Here is an 18,082-nt window from a genome sequence, read left to right on the forward strand (position 1 = left end):
CGGTGTAGCGCTTTCCAATACTGTTTGTACCACACAAATAATACAAAACGAAATTATCAATAAACGATAATTTTCGATAATTAGCCATCGATTCAGGCCTCAGTAATCACTGATCGCAACCTGCTGAGTTGGAAAAAATTGTAATACATACATACAATACATCGCATATACATTTACAAGTAAATATAATATGTATGCGTATGTGTGCATAAACCGTTGTTCCAAATCTACATTCGTACGTCTATTAAAATGAAGCACTTTCAATTTCAGTACGATTGATATGCCAAATAGGTAAACAATTAAAAATATCAGCCATATAATTTTTTAATTAGCCTGTCTGAGCTCAACAGTCAAAACGACCTGTTCCGAACACATCCAATTAAAACTTGTTTTTGTTTTTTTACGTCGGCCTGCTTCTATATCACACAGGCGGTCGAATAGCCAAGCGGCTAATCAGTACGCCTACCTGGCTGTCCAGCCTCCGCAACTGTTGGTTACTAAGCCACGCATGCGCGCCAACAAGTTCAGCCGGTAGGCTTGTTAGGCACAAAATATGTGCAAGTCGAAGTGACACCTTATCAGTACTAATGCGAAAGTGATTTTCTCTTTTAATTCACTTTTCATTTGAAATCATTTTCTTCAATGAAATCTTCCTTAAAAGCCTTACACACTTCCAGACACTCGATATTTGTAGCTGGAAAATTCATCAGTGTCGCTGTTGCAACATTCGATGGGATATCTGTTTTGATTACTCTTAACCATAATGCACAAAAACAGTGTCTCTCCCCAAACACGTGATTTTGCAAAATGTGTTATGCATTCATTTTTTATGCACTTTTAGCTTTACATAGTGACCCAAAGTCTCATTGTCTGACCAGCAAATTATATGACCTGAATGTTTTTTGTTCTCAAACGGAAAAAGCAGGCTTTTATTTGTATTTGTTTTGCTGGAAATTTCATTCAATTCTGTTGACTATGCATACTTTGGAATTATGTCGTAGAGTAGAAGGCACATTTTTTTTACAAAATATGATTTACTAAGCTTTTAAATCGATATTTAATGAAGGGCCTCTCAAGTTTGGTGTTTTTAGCATAGTTTTCGTTGACTGATGTCAAGTAAAAAATCTAAAATTTACTGAGTTCGCTCCAGTATTGTATGAAAATAATTATTACTCACTATAAAAATGGTGGATTTGTAAGACCTCGCAATTTGCTAAATTCTGGATATTTTCGCTGGATTTAATCGCCTAACCGAAAAACTTCAATTGGAAAAGTAGCTGCTTTAAGGAAAGCATTGAAAGGATCAAAATTTCCCAATTGGACTGGGATCACAGCAATTGAGTAGATTTTCATAAGCATATGGCCTGAATGCCTACAAAGTTTATTTGGTTCAAGGATTGAAGCCAAACAGAAACACATCCAACGAAAGAAGCAATTTATTGCAAACAGAATTCTTTGAAGAATAATTTTGTGATATTCGGCAGCTATTTGATGGCCAAGATTGTTCGATTTAACGCAATGCCAGTTATGGCTGATGCCTTCTAAAACTTTATCAAAAGAATCGACAATTCTAATCGCGCACGGGGGCATTTGAAAAATGTATCATTCATGAATTTATAAAAATTTTGCATGATAATTCATAAAATAAGCAGACAATGAATTCTCTGTCAAAGTATGTAATTTAGAGAAGAAATCCGAACGGGTAAGACTCCGAAGGACATTAAAATTGAATTGTTTGTAACTAAAGATCAAAAATGCAATTGTTCTTACGTGGTATCTGGTTCTTAGGTTGGCCTGCTCTGCTGAAAAAGCCCCAGCACCCATAGGTAGGCAACTGCTATTAAGTGAATGCACTGGAACAATCAAGCTCCCAACTTCCCAAAGGAGTGTCCCAAAGTGTCAACTGGCGAAGCTTGGTAACGGCTCAAACCTATCAACGGTTGCATTTACGCGTCATGTGAGAAAAAGTACAGGTACAGCAAATTTAACGGTATGAATTTTTCAAATTAATAATCTCTACGCCACTGTGCGCCACTTGGTGTTCCACTTCATCACTTTACTACTCCTCAATGCAGCAGAGCTTCGCTGAAAGTGTGGGGCAGCAGTAGCAACGGTTGCTATTATTGAATAATTGCCTCATTCCGGTTAACAGTGTTTTTTTTTGCTGCATACCGGCATATATGAATGTACCTACAAAACAACGAAAGCAAATGTGCAAAGAAGATGTGCAACATTCATGAAATATTGGTGCAAATACACAATTGCAAATACAATGCGCTGATGCATGTTTACAGATATGGGATTAAACAAGTGCTCGTACCCTGCAGGAATCACTTAAGCAGTGAAGATATAGTCTACATCCACTAATTGCTTCTTGATTGGAACAGCGGCCGTCCAAACGCCTTTGAAAAGGTTCATTAAAGCGCACCAGTCGCATCTTCTTCGTGGTTACTGGCGACAAATCGATAATGATAAGTCACTACTATCCCCATGACAACTAGATTTATTGTGCTTAGTTCAGGGTGAATCCAGTTGCTTATATTACAAAACATAAAAAAATAAAGAATAAAATGAAAAAAAAAAATTATATCCCTGGCGTCTCATAGCATTTTTCTTCCATTTTATGTTTACAGTTCTCATAGATTCAGGACCTTAATAGCCTAGACAGGGGATTAAATAATCGGGATTACTGGCACACTTAATGCTGATTTAAACTGTAGTTTACAGACGGTTGTTACGCAGATTAGTGAGCAGCTGACTTGCTTTTTGCATAGTTTTGCCAGTAAATTATGGAATACGGATAATAGCAGCCCTGATACAGGGTTGTTAAGGGGGAAGTCTACTGTGAATTTTTAAAAAAATCGATTTTTTTTTTATTAGCTTAAAAAATACTTTGAACCCTCTTAAATAAGGTACAATATGTGTTACAGCTGGCTAAATTTTTCTTCGTTGAAATTTCGACCTTTTCCCGAAGCGCTCCAAAGCGCTTACCTGCTATACTGAAACTTTAAACGCATTTTTCTCGAAACTAAGTTTTTGTATACGGTGTACACGATATCTCGAGTTCTGATAAATGAATCAGCTTAAAAATTTAATTATATATTCTCTGTAATAGTGTCTCTCGTCTGACATAGGATTTTTTTGATATCGTTATTTGTTAAATTGTTATAAACAATAGTAACATCAATTTTAGGCAAAAAAAAAGGAAAAAATTTCAAGAATTTTTTTTTCAACGCCAAAATTTTTTATCGACATAATCCTACGTCAGACGAGAGTCAATACTATGTATATGATAACAATATTTTGTTTTTTTGTTTTAGATCACCGAAACGTAAGATTTCATGTACACCGTTTAGGCACCTAAGAAAAGCGGACCTGCGCTTGCAGAAGTGCCACAGCGGCCATTTTGAATATTTTGACTTAAAATTTTTTTTTCAAAAACTTAAATATATAATAAAGATAAGAGTTTAAATAGATTTTATGTACGAGCAATATTTTGTTAGAAATAAAATCCGGAAAATAAGCCTGTTTTTTCCCTTGTCACAGTAGACTTCCCCCTTAATATTCGACGGACCCATCTGGCAAACCTGTATCTTTTGACAGAGACGTTAGATCACTTAATGACATACCGCGTTGGAAGCGTCAGTCCAAGCAGATTTTTACCATGGAACAGTACACGTCACGCAAGCGCTTCCAAATTGTTGAAATTTACATTCAACAAAAGAAGTCAATTGTGAAAACTCAACGTGCGTATAAAAAGTTAAATGATGTGAGAAGTGCGCCTTCTAAGAACACCATTCAACGTTTATACGAAAGGTTTTTGACTGGTGATGCGACTAAGGCGATCGGATGAGAATATTGCTCTTGTAAGGGCCAGTGTTGAGACGTCGCTAAGGACATCCCAAAATCGCCGTTCTCAGCAGTGAGGCATTGCTAGGACCACTTTACAACGAATTATCCGCATTGCTTTGCATTTATTCCCGTATAAGAATCAATGACGCAAAGATTGTTGCCTGCGGACAAGCCTCGTCAATTGGAATGGGCCCAAAAAACACATGGGTCCGTCGAATATGGGCAACCCGTACTTAGAAATAATTATTCATTTATATATTAAAAAAATATTAAACTGATATTTCCCAAACTGCTCCGAGATATCAAAACAATGTATGTTTTCGAACGTGTTAGTGCAAAATTCGAATTATAACGCTAATCCCTATTAACGACAGCATCTTTCTAGGTTATAAGATCCTTACTTCCTAATCCTCTTTTCCAATTAATCGTTCTAGACTCTTCCTTGGTGGGCTTTTTAAAACACAAAGGTAATTTTCTGTGATATTGACCATTAAATTTTGTACCGAAGACTTTTGTACCAGAACTCCATAATTACATTGAACACTCGAAAAAATTGTCCCCATAGTGGAAAATATTACATGAAGTTCCACCCTAAAGAAATTGTTCTTATATCAATGCCCATAGGTGTAGGTACATATAAATGGCAAGTAGATGATTTCGGAAATTTAACCGATCGTGAGAGAGGGTGAGCGCATCTTCTGCGCTTCGTCAACTAATGCTTTCGTTCCCGGTCGCAAGTTCTGCCACTCATAAAAACTATTTTCAATGTACTCGCTCTGTTTGTAAGTTAATTAATGAATATACAACCGTCGATTTTCTTTATGTGTGAGGCCAAGTGCCCACTTATCTAAGAACACATATCTACATACATAGTGCATATATACTTAAATACATTCATACATACATATGTACATATGGATGTGTTGTAATTTTCCCCCTATTAAACGATATTACTCAATACTGGGTGCAAGGCGAACTCATTCACAGGAGGTGACTTTGCTAGAGCAACGATAACATTTCCATGAATGTGGTTTTCGGGGGGAATGTAATCAAACAAATAAGGCAACAACAACGAAGGAGGGAACTTTTATATTCTAGCCAGAAAATCAGAAGATAATAAACAAATCAGCTGCTATAGCGAAGTCACCTTCTATGAATTCGCCTTGACAAGGTGACAGATCAAGAATGATGGAATACAAGATGCACTCATCAGAGACGGTGTGAAAATGCGAAGAAAAATTCAAGAAGAAGAAATTACAGAAACAAAACACGAATAAATTGTAGAAGTGAGACGTGTGATGACAACGGCTCTTTCAAATCCACGTGATGTGCGCCACTTAAGAATGATAGAATTCAAAATGCAAGGAAGCGTTTGGTGAGGCGGCAGTGCCAAACTAAGTAATGGTATCTAAATTATTATATATCCTTATTCATATAATTGGCACTTTCACCCTTTATTGGTGAATGATAATCGTGCAGCAACCATTCGGTTATGATGGCCGAATTCTAAATTACCGATACAAATATTAAGGCTTATAAAATCCAACACAGCTTCCGAATGGCCAATTACCAGTATTGAAAAATGAAAAAAAAAAAATTTAATTTTATTTTAAAAATCTATAAGAACAAACTTAAGGGGAAAGCTCCATATCTCATCGACCCACACTAGGATATGTTAGGTTATGGTGATAGTCGGTCTGTGCGACCATCTCACTTCGAGCCTGTAAGCTCGTTGTGATACCACTGTGCGACTCGAGAACCTTATTTATTTATCTTTATGTAACCATGTGGCTCTTATGAAGCGCATGTTTGATGCAATCGGTCCCACACCGACCAGCCTAATTCCAATACCTATTTACATATTGTACTTATGTGCAATAGCTTAGTATGTATAGACTTTCTATGTAGATATTAGTAAGCCATTTGCCATTGTGATTTGATGTTCATCAAACGGGTTTTTCTGATTTATATGCAAAAAATGTTTAATTTCCCTGTGTTATTCTAATAACTTAATGACGCCACCACAGATTAGCTATGTTTATTCATATAACTGGCTACTATTTCTAAGTACCCCACGCATGAATGATAGAAAACGTTTTTTTCTAGTAGTCATGAAAAACTCCTCAGGAAAAAAGGTGGCATAAAATTCAGGGTCTCTGCATTTGTGAAAAACACATCAAGACGCACGACACAAATATGACGAGTAGCTCGGTCACTTCACAGACATATCTATGTATGTATATATAGGTATATACATGTTTCCAAGTACTACATTAATGGGTTTAATTAGGAGTTTTAAGCCCAGTTTTCGGCCTTATGACAAAAAAACCTTCAATAAGAAAGTCAAGAAATATTATTTTAATAATTTGATTCATGTATATACCTACGCCCAAGAACTATCACTTCAGCAGCATTCCCCGTATATGTATGGGCAATGTTTATGCTGCTACATCAACAACCACAACAACAACAACTTGGCTACAATCTTCCGGAGAGATAATGCAGAATGAGCTACACATTTTCTGGGTGTAGAACTCATGATTTGTCCTTTCAGTATTCAGATTGTTTTTTATTTATTCATACACGGAGTGAAGCGCAAAACATTAACGTTGTAATGTTGACTAGTTGTTTGGCCTTAAGTAGAAGGGAACTCTGCGGTGAAATATCTTCTACGTCTTTTAGGCAACTTTCTACATGCTTTAACCAATCCAAACTTGGCAACTTTTAGGCAACTTTCTACATGCTTTAACCAATCCAAACTTGGTTATACTCGTACTAATTTCTTGCCAGAGCAGTATTTCTTTCGAAATAGAAAACTTCACACTAAAAACCCGATGATCGCTGGCATTTGGCGCGTGCGTCTTATTCTATACCAGCGCCTTTCGTTATTTAATAGTTGCACCTCGTAAGCCTCTTGGCCGTGCTAATAAAACCCAGGGACAATATCAATTAGCACTTTCACTCATTCGATGATTATGTGCTATTCATCTTACCGATGGTTTTATTTATATGCAGCGCTAATTGGCAAATACATCCAATAAATAGTTGCGAATTTCAAAACTGAATTATGGCTGAATTAGGATTGACACGAGAGATGAAATGATGTGAGTTGCTAATAACTTTAAGTTGTGTATGCTCAAATGGTAGGTAACTGTAACATTATACGTGCATAAGGGTGCCTCACCAAAACAGTTGCGGTTTTATACCGGATTCATAAAAATAAATAAGTAAATAATAAGTAAAAAATAAGCGAGAGCGATTTCCGAAAAAACTCGATTTTTGGGAGCACTTTGAAAACACGGAAAATAGCTCACATAAATTCTTATATTTTTATATTTTACTTATATTAAAGTAAAATTAAATTTGTATTCCCATGGAAAAGCCGAACCGACTTTTTGTATGGAGAGTGACACACCCTAATGTGCGCGTATACTCATATTGAGGAAAGTATATATGTATGTATATAAATATGTATTCTGAGAATCACTGAAACCAGTTTAAGTTAGTTCATTTGTTTTTGACCCCTTTAAAATGTTATAAATCGCAATTCCATGCACGGGAATTATTCAAAACAGTTTCAAACACATTTTGCATGTTGCAAAAAATAATGACTTTTCTTTTCTTGAATGTCTCTAATAAAAATAAAAAATACCTAAATTTTTCTTTGAGTTTTATATTTTGCTTCATACCTCATTTTGTTTCATAACTCAAAACCTCAAACAGTCTGGACCAAAGCGAAATTAAGTAGAAACAACATAATGAAGCCTAAATCGAAATTCGAAGCTGTATGACGTCAGGAGTTTTATGCTATAAAATAATGTATGTTAACATAAATAAATGTGCATATGTACATACATACTGTCATTTCAGATTAAATGCATCCAAAAGTGGTGTTTTCTGCCACATGGTCATCAATTTCGTCAAACATTTTCGTCATGGGCTAAAATCATGCTATAACTGACGTACTTCTGTGTAGGTGTGTAAGACAATTTGTTTTTGTTGCCTAATTTTTACTTCGCTAAATAAATAAATTAAAGGACTTAAAAATATTTTGAAATTTTTTCCACAGACGTTATGGAGGTGAAAAAAATGAAAAGGTCGCTTAGAAGAGGTACTTAAACCTTATATAGGCCAACATTTTCTGGTTCGATTCGCAAAATAGGAAAGGCTTAAAGTCAGACAGTATTTCAGTTTGCTTCTCTGCATAATTTTTCCCACAAAATATTTTTTTGAAAGGCTCTACATTTTAATTTTAAAAATTTCATTCCCAAAACCTTTTCGATAAAACTAATATATAATCATTACCTAAGATGAATAAGATGTTTTCCGAGGTGGTGTCTCAAAGGTTTCAAAAGTTATGAGCATTTACAGATAACCTAAAATGCAAAAAATCAGCTGTGCAAGGTTTTTAATCTATTTCTGGAAACAATTAAGAATCTGCGTTACACTATTCAGCAAAGAAACAAATTTTCACATAAGAAAAAATTTCTAACGAAAAAAAAAAAACATTGAGCTTTTAGAAAAAATATTTTGAGATTAAAATTATTAATATTATTATTGACATGCTCCGATTAATTAATTTAGGCCAGCCCCTATTTCTAGTGCGTTCTGGATTCCACTGCAAAGCTCAACGAATGATCTATTTCCTCCACGTTTTTTCAAAGTTTTGTCTGATCCATTTGTCATTTCTGTGCTTAATTTCCTTTTCAATTGGTTTTTGTTTGGTTAATTGCCACAGACGTTGGTTAGAAATGGTTCGCGGCCACCAAGTGCCGATAATAAGAATCACACATCGATTTACAAATGACTGCAATTTTCTTCCCGATTCTTGCTTTAAGTGTCACGTTCCGCTCCCATAGATTAGAACTGATTTTGCGCAAGCCTCAAAAATACTTATTTTTGTTACTTTTTACTCGTTTTCTTAGACCACACTCGAGACAGTTTGGCAAAGTACTCGCTGCTTTGGATATCTTTCGCTGAATGTCAGACGCTGTACCAGCGTTTGGGGTCAAGATGCTCCCGATATACGTATCCATTATTTCTCCACCTATTTCGAACTTTATCTTGTTGCTTACTTTTATTCGTATAAATTTGGTCATATTTGTTTGTTTTGCAGTCGCTTGTCACATTGGACAACTTTTCTTGAAGTTCGATGAAAGTATTACCAATAAAAACTAACGCAGGCCACCTAGTTTAGTCTTCCAGTTGATACCACAAGCTTCCAAAACTAAACCCGAAACTGATATGAAAAGTAAGGACGAAATTGCGCAACTTTGCTTCACGCCAGATACTGTTGAACAGGACTCGCTTAACTGCCCATCGAGCATAACTCCGACTGAGACATAACAGTAGACTAAAAGATACCCCATTTGTGCAAACCGGATTAGAAAATTTTGATTTATATATACTAGGTTTTCTACCTCTTTCCAGGGACTTTTTTGAATTTTGTCGCCTCTATAACTTCTGCGAAAAAAATTTCAAAACTTTTATAAATACATTTTAGTCAGTTGGAGCAAGAATTTAGTCAATGTGTAAAATTTTAGCGAAATCGAAGACCTTGTTACGTTTGATTTGGACTGGCCGCAAATACTAATAATAAAAAAATATATATTAGTTATATCATCCTTGAGAAAAACTAAAATTATTAAAAAAAAATGAGAATCAAAAATTTTAATTAAAGTGTGTTAATTATGAATAATATAAAAAATAATGATAATAATATAATGAATATAGAATGTATACAATATACAATAAATGTAAATTTTTCTCTTTTTCTCATTTCATTCAATGCTTTATTTTCTGATTACATTTCAATTCAAGAGAGCCAGATCTTAGAAGAGAGTAAAATTAAATAAAAGAGAAATTTCATTTTAGAATCTAATAAATGGAGCGCCGCTTCATGTCTACGTGACTTTCCCTTCCTTTAGTTTTTCACATAGACTTTTGATTAAACAAACATGAAACGCTAATAAATAAAAAATAGTGTGCCAAGCTCCAGCCGGCATCCGGACACAAGATGCTTGCGAGATTTTCGGTTAATGATAGTATTATCGCTCCAACGCCAGTGCTTTGGATGGAACATGCTAAGCAATCTGCCACTAACATTAAATGCCGCATATACATATGTATGTACACATGTATGTCTGTAAGTATGAGTATTAACATACATATGTATATGGATGTCTATGCGTGCACCCTGCAGGGAAGCCTAACCTATTGGGAAGCATTTGCTTTTCCCCAACTAGTCTTTTTATGATTTTCCAAATGAATGACATACTTTTATTTTGATTTGACTAAGTTATTTTTGATTGTTCCGATTGCTTTTTTTTAATGTCTGTAAGGTTCCTGTTTAGTTATATGTAGATATGTATGTATGTACATGGGAACAGTTCAAACTTAGGCGAAACTATTTACAATACCAGAAACGAAATTTGTTCTTCCTTTACACTCTCACTATAAAATCAACCAATTGATGGAAACCAAACTGAAAAAAATTTAATTTCTATGATCTATGTATGTGGCATATGTATATACATATGTATGTATGGCATTTGCTTTGTATATAACGTTAGTTAGGGTCGAGTGTCTTGATTCGTGAGATTAACATAAATATTTTCGAAAATATATTTATATTTTTTTATACATGTGGGCTGACTACACACTTTTACATATACATACATATTAGAATTTACTGTACGATAGGTATCCCCCACTGCAAGTGATATACAAGTATGTATACAGAAATGAAAATAAACCCATAGTAATAACTTCATAGTCGTGACATTTCTCCAGCAACATTGATTGTCAAATCAGAAGAAGCGTCAAATTTATGAGACCCAGAAGCAATTGCCAAATTTTGTTAAAAAAAGTGTTTTGAAATTGACACAACCCCTGCAATGCGCGGTGAAGTCATCGATCATCAATGTAAATCTTATTAATGATAGGTCTACGAAATATGCGGTATCGAGGAGTGGGTCCAGAGCGAAAGGGTGTTGGATGAGTGGGTTTCAGGGGCATTTGAATAGGTGTTTAAGGTTGTGCCGGGTACCTCCACGTGCCGGAGTGGAGGTTTAAAGTTCAGGGCATTAAGCAGGGTTAGTTCCCTGTGGTGGCAGCCCTTGGTCAGAAAACCTCGAGTTATTCCACTACGTAGAATTGGCTACCATGAAAGTACGGGTACCATGAAAGTAATGGTAATGCAAACGTCATTAGAAAGAGCAATCGGTTGTTATTTTTACTATGTTTTCCCTCTCTCAATCGTTTGTTTCGTTTTTGAAAGCCATTACACTTATATGCTGTGATAAAAAACAAAATACAGGCATTACATATATATCATACTTATATATATACATATAATTGGCACTTACATCCTTTATTCGGTGTTTGGCCGAGCTCCTCCTCTAATGCATTGTGTGCGTATGTTTTTCCACAAATGGAGGGACCTACTATTTTAGTTGTCTCCGAATTGCGGATGGTTTTATGAGGAGTTTTTCATGGAAGAAATACACGTGGATGTTTTCTATTATTCGCCCAGGGGCGACCGCTAGTGGAAAGAAACTTTTTCTCTTTCTTTTCTTTTTTCTGGTAGTCAAGCATCAACCCATTCGGCTACAAAGAAGACTTCAGCAAGATTTCAGATATATGTATGTATTTATGTATGTGCATATATCATATGCTCGCAAAACTCCATATCTAAGCGAGATCCCCACCTCCCTAATAAAATTTTAAAACTATTATTTATAAAAACAAAATAACTAATGTATTGGCATCTGTGAAGACATGATTTTCGACATATGTAAATGAATTTTGTTCATTACTATTGTTAAGATAAGTGTCTTAAAAAATGTTTTCACAGCGTCCTTCTAAAGTCAATGCGAACTTATAATATATTTAACAGATCAACTAAGGTAAAAGACATGGACACACAGAGGTATAGATGCATAGTACATATATACATATATATATATATGCCCCCTTAATCGCTCTAAAGCATCCAACCCTTGGGGTGGGCAGAGCGACATTAGATGCTGAAACATACCTCCATATCTGTCCTGTGTGTGGCACAGAAAAGCCATAGTGAGTATATAAATCATATGCCCAGATTATAGACATGTATGGGCATACATACATATGCATGCATGTTTTGTATAGCCAGTGCATTGATGTTCTCCTGAGTTCGCTAGCTGTCGTCATCTCTCGTTGTCAACGAGTAAAAATTAAACACAATTATTCTCATCCCATAAAAATATTAATATTCCACATTTGTATGTATAGATGTACGTGTGTCTATACATTTTATGATTCGTATGATTTCATGAGTTTTGGAATATTCGAGTTCTACAAGTAGAAGCAAAGTCATGTCCCAGCAAAGATCTTAAAGGCCGAATAAATAAGTGGAGCAACGTTGAGAAGTGGCGTAATCGAAGAATGCGTCTGATTTTGAATTGCATAGAGCCGGCTTTTGGTTTGGCGACTCGGGTGATTAGCTTATCACTTCATAAATAATTCATACTAGGGAAGGAATGTAACATAAGCCTATTTAATTATTAATGTTTTATTTTTTAATTAATATTTTTTAATCAATATCAATTTTTTTGAATAGGAGCTAAGATCTTTATTTTCATGCAATTATTTACATATATGTTTGTATGTATGTATGCACCTATTTACATACTTATGTATGATGATTTCCGTGCACTTCGATACAAGAAGAAGACAATGCATTCACTACACAAATGAGCAAATATTTGCTACCGCCTTTCCCCTTCTTTTGTTTCTACTTTTGATGATGCAATGATGTACGGAATGCATTTAAAACTCGTATGTTGCATGTCTATACAGTCGACTCTTCCTTATTATAATTTATTTTCTGCTATTTTAGTTGGAGTTATTTGGTGCTTTCAGTTAAGAAGAGTTTACGAGTTGCGAGTTACGGTCACTTTTCATAGCCGAAAAATTTGTCTGAAGTGATTTTACCATTACAATTGCAATTCGAATTATTAACAATTATTTAAATGACCTAAATATATAGGCAGTTTTAAAGAAATATGTTGAAACTGAATTTTTTCCACTTTACTGGAAGTTACAGTTAAACGAATTGCAATTTAAACCAGTCGTATATGGACTTAGTTTTATAATAAGCGAGCCCGAGATGCTTAGTCGATTGTTCAAGCATCTCGATGGTTCTCGAAGTCGCGAATGGCAACAACAATTTTTATAAAGATATAGACTATAAATAGAGAGTCAGGCATCTTAATGCACTCACACGTGTTATTCCGGTAGATCTCCATGTCAAGCATTTACGTTAATTGAAGTGGGTCGCTGGAGGGAAAAAATTATGGTCATTATGGTCAGTTTACCCTGGGGGAGGACTGATTACATCGTCCCAACGGTGACATTCAAAAGGAATTTTGCCACTCTCTTTTCCTTTCGGGAGGAAAGGAGTAAGAGAATTTCACTAAACAACTTCGGCACTACAGTCCACACAAATGGTTCAAAAATGGATTATGGTGTTGGAACTGGTATATATTCTCAGAGACTTATAATTAAAAAATTTGTGCGCCTTTCCAATACTTGCTGTGCCTTTCATTCTTAAATACTGGCAATGGTGGAGGCTTATAGGCTACTAAATGAAGACTTCTCTTTTAAGTGCTACATATATCTCTATTCTCTCGGATATCCAATGTGCAATCCAGGCACTGGATTCAGTTACAATAACCGATGGAACAAAAAATTCAGTGTAAACCATAAATTTACCTTAATCAGATGTAAAGACCAGACATTACGTAAAGTTAGCTGAACGTTATGGCCCTCTTACAACCGTTCCCACGGCAGTCGGTTCTACGTTACCGGAACGACCCGGATTTATATCCGGCCAAGGACTACTGACTGACAAATATGAAACGAAGGGATGCTTGCAGATTCACGGCGGTAATAATTGACTTCTGGTCTATCGGGAAACAATCAGCCAAATTGGGCATCCCCTTACAACACAGTTGTAAACAATCAGAGAAAAAAGAAGCGATTTTCAATTTCCTCTTTTAATGCCCTGCTCTATGGAAGGAGAGAATGTCAACCCTTGGCAAACCACTGTTCGAGAGTTTCGAACAACTGTCTGGCTTAGACGTCAACAACCTAATAAGGTTCTTAAAGCGCACAGAGTGGATATAGTAAGATAGGATATAGATACTAGTTGATACTAATTGGATTCTGGATGAATCACAAACCAACCAACCAGAGTCGATTGTTGACTTGATTTTACTTTGTCAACGATGGCGTTTCTTTCGATTTTTCAAACATCTCGCTTAGTTGACATCAGCCTGTTTAGATAAGACATATCTGGAGCTTGAACGTCAAGAAATTAACAAAAGTTCGCTTTTCGGTTTCATAAGACGATTATTTCTGAAGTGAAAATACATATTAGCGTATATACAAACATGCATGCATACATATTTATGTACATCGTAAATTCCTCTTTTAATTTTCCTCCACATGCAGATAAATATTTTGCGTCTAATTTTTAAACGATTTAATTTCCGTATAGAAAACCAACTGTTTTATTGCGCAGTATTGTTACTTATTTTACGTTTTCTTCAAATTCAGCCGAGCATTTTAAAATATGTTTAAGAAATGCTCAACTTCCCAAAATATGATATAAAAAAAACAAAATTGATATGTAAGAAAAAAAATTGTGGAGAGTGTTTGACTACTTCGCTGTTTATGGCTCAACCACAGTGATTTCGCACACAGGGAAGAGAGCCTTAATTTTTAAAATGTATATCGAACTCGTTTTTTCACCACTTTATTATTCTTCTTGTCAGGTGTCTGGAACAACTAACTTTTCGCTTAATTACACTACGTTAACAATAAATTATTTAAAGACTATACGCGCATAGAGGATGTGGATCTTTTTTATCAAAGCGTGAGCTAATTATTCCCAAATATTATTTAATATAATCAAAACTATTTTTGTTAATTATTTCTTTTTTATTATAATATTTTTCATTGTAAACGGTTGCTAAATTGTGAAAAATACAAATATTGGTAAGTTGTCTCTAAATAAATTCTAAAAAAATATCTAATTAATAACCATTATTTAAAAAGGTGTAATTTAAAATATTTAAGTTTTGAAAAAAATGTTGCAATTTTAAAATATGCAAACAATAGTGCGATGGTTTATCGTATATAATATTAAATATTTTCCATAATTAAATCAATATTACGAAATTTTATGTTTCTAGTAGCTAAGATTTTTCTCAGCTAGAATTTGTAAGTTTTTTTTATACAAAAGACCATAAGCATATCCAGAAGATGTAATGATAAAAGAAGAGCTCAACACAGCTATCGGTCCTTATATAAGTTATAATGTTTGCGCAGCTAGTATTTAGTAGTAGTAGTTATTCCACGCACAAACATACACACACCAAAATAAATTAAATAAAACAATTCTGAAAGACTCTTTTGAGCTTCAAATCTTCATACGTAGTATGTATGCCTTCTCCTAAATGAGCTCGTTTTGGAGCCTTCACCCCTTCGGACCTTATGTGTCCTTCTTACTAATAATGAGTAAAAAAATAATTTTATTATCCATTAACAATAATTAAGGTCTGAAGGGGTTAAATGAGCGATTTTACATTACACCCGGGCACACTGAAAGATGCACATATAAAAAATTACTTCAAAAATGCTCCAAATTTAATAAATTCAGTCCGTTTTATGACTCATTTTCAGTAAATTTCGGAGCACTTTGGGAGTCATATTTGCACCTTTCTAAGATTTTTGGCATATTTCTGCAATTTTTGGTTTTGTTTATTGTTTCGTTACATTGTTTATTGTAGTCCTTTGGAAGACTTTGATCATTTTTTATTTTATTTAAATTTTTTTAATATTGTTTAATATTGTTTGCAACGCATTATAAATAAAAAGTATTGTATAAATACATCTGATTAATCGGGCTTTTAGCAAGACTGCCAACCCATTAGAAACTGCATCCCCCCTACTTATACGGTATAGTGCCGAGACACACTCTTATCAAATTCCATTTTTTTGCTTTAATCGTTAGCTTACAGACATATGTATGTATGTATGTATATACGTTAACGGCCCTTCTCTAGACACAAAATTAATTCAAGACGCATGCGAGCAACTTTGGTTGGCATGCAAAAGTTTACCTTCAATTGAAACGCCGTCGATCGGAGAATTACTGTTAATTCTGCTATTAGGCTGTCGTCCAACACACTGAATATATCTAAAAAAATATCTCACTCCATCAGTAGTAGGGAAATAAAATTGGAATCAAAAACGCGAAGCACAATTATGTGTAGTTGCTGGAGCACCACAAAAGTAACAAAAATCAAAACACTACGAAGCAAATTCTCATAAACAAATCGATATGCACTTGACTCTGGTTAGGTTGTCTCGTTGAGTTGTTGCTACTTTGTTTTTGTATTCACAATGTACCGGATAAATTCTATTTACATACAATTTTTTCGTACCTACAAATACTTTTTGGTTGCTTTCTTCCACTTTCGTTGCGTTCTCTTTCTCCCTATCGTGCCTTTTGAATTCTTGTTCGCAGCTCTCCTTGCGCACTCTTTAACCGCTTATTACTCCTTTTTGTTTTTATATATATCTTTGGTTTAGATATCGTCTCCTTGCACATGCGCTGCACTTGGCTACGATTGAACGATTGAATGAATGATGAAAACACAAATAATACACCAGCACTGTATTTGCTTTTGATTTCAAGAAACCCTCTCGCTCATCGGGCACACATGCACTAGTTCACAAATTGCTGTAAATTGTATTATCGTATCCAGCAGTATTCGTGGCAAGTCACCCTTCAACTGTAATTTAACTTCTAACTTTTGTTTCGCACCGCATCCATGCAACTATTTAATTTCCCGTCCTTTGATTCCTCACTTATTGGAATCAGTCCGAGCACAAATATGATAAACACACTTTAACTTCTTTCCACTTGGACTGTATGTCGCTTAGTGCAGGCTTTTATTTAAGTTGCAGAGATTTACTAAAAACATTTAGTGTGTGGTGAGTTTCAAAAACACAATTCTCTCAATTGAGCTGGCAAGCTCTTCATAATTGCTCTTGCCTAAGTGAATGTTTGTGTGCTTGTGCGAATTGAAGAGAGTTTTAACATTAACACAGAAAATATAAGAATATGTTAAAATGGTTTTGTTCGTATACTTTTGCAGAAATAAGTATTCAGCGGTAAATTTTTGGCAGAATGTTCAACTATTCACTCTCAAAAGGAAAATATGCCAATATTGCGTACATATGTAACAACTTTCATGCTTTTCATAGAAAAATAAATGGAAATTATCTACTTTGCAGCCTGGGCACCAACTTTCAAAAACAAAAAATTCGGTATGGGTCCCAATATATATCAAAATGTTTTATATAAGAAAAAAAGCGCCGTAGGTATGCTTTACATGTTAAAATATTGTTTATGTATATGCAAATATATAAACAATACAATAAAAACAAAATGTCAATAAGCTTTTGTTTGGCATAAAAATTGTTATTATAAATTATAAATCATAACGTTAGTGTGGTAAAGCAATTTGGCGCGTTAGTGAATGAGTATTTAGTGATACCAAATACCACTTTCAAGAAATTTTGTTAATAATTTTTACCGTTTATGGAATATTAGTATTGGGACCGAAATGCGTCGATTGGTACCCAACCGAATATTTTTGATAAATGTGGCAGCCGCGGTGTAAAATGGACAATTACCAAATAAATCCCGGCTAGCCATGAAGAAAGCGTTTCGAAAGTAGTATAATTTTTGATTTTCAGCGAACTTTTTTTTGAATAATTTCAAGTCAATTCGTTAGACTCTCAATTATAAATTTTTGTTTTCCTGACATGAAGTTTTCAATGATTGTTTTCTGAAACAAGTTTGTGTATATTTTTCCATAGGAATAATTTCCCATTTTTGATTTTTCATACATATATGTACATACATAAATTTTGATGGTTAGACAATTATTTTGCGTTTTATTGAACAATTCCCGCTACTTTTTTGACAGAATCTGTGTCATAATTCTACTTTCCTCCCATTTTTAAGTACAATTTGTCAATAAAACTCATGGTAAAACGATTTTTACCCGTGTGGGCAATATCGGACCGTTAACCGGCTTTCAGCTAATTTGGCAGAATCAGCTGATGAGCTGACGTAATAGGAGATAATGGCTAAACCTGGTCAATCTAT

At 34.6% G+C, this 18,082-nt stretch overlaps 1 protein-coding gene across 3 annotated transcripts in view; it reads right to left on the minus strand.

Annotated features, from left to right (window-relative positions):
- LOC128856056 (prolyl 4-hydroxylase subunit alpha-1) overlaps nt 1–16,852 on the minus strand; it is a 76,435-nt gene extending 59,583 nt beyond the window's left edge. The window contains exon 1 of one of the 3 annotated variants that reach the window (XM_054091415.1): nt 16,347–16,852. The gene's annotated coding sequence lies outside the window, so the exon portion shown is untranslated. Of the gene's footprint in view, nt 1–6,845; nt 6,913–16,022 lie in introns of those variants that run through there. The other 2 variants (XM_054091414.1, XM_054091416.1) reach the window with 2 other exon arrangements.
- Between the last annotated feature and the right edge of the window lie 1,230 nt (nt 16,853–18,082).

The sequence above is a fragment of the Anastrepha ludens genome, chromosome 2 (genome assembly GCF_028408465.1).
Source record: "Anastrepha ludens isolate Willacy chromosome 2, idAnaLude1.1, whole genome shotgun sequence".
NCBI classification, from domain to species: Eukaryota; Metazoa; Arthropoda; class Insecta; order Diptera; family Tephritidae; genus Anastrepha; species Anastrepha ludens.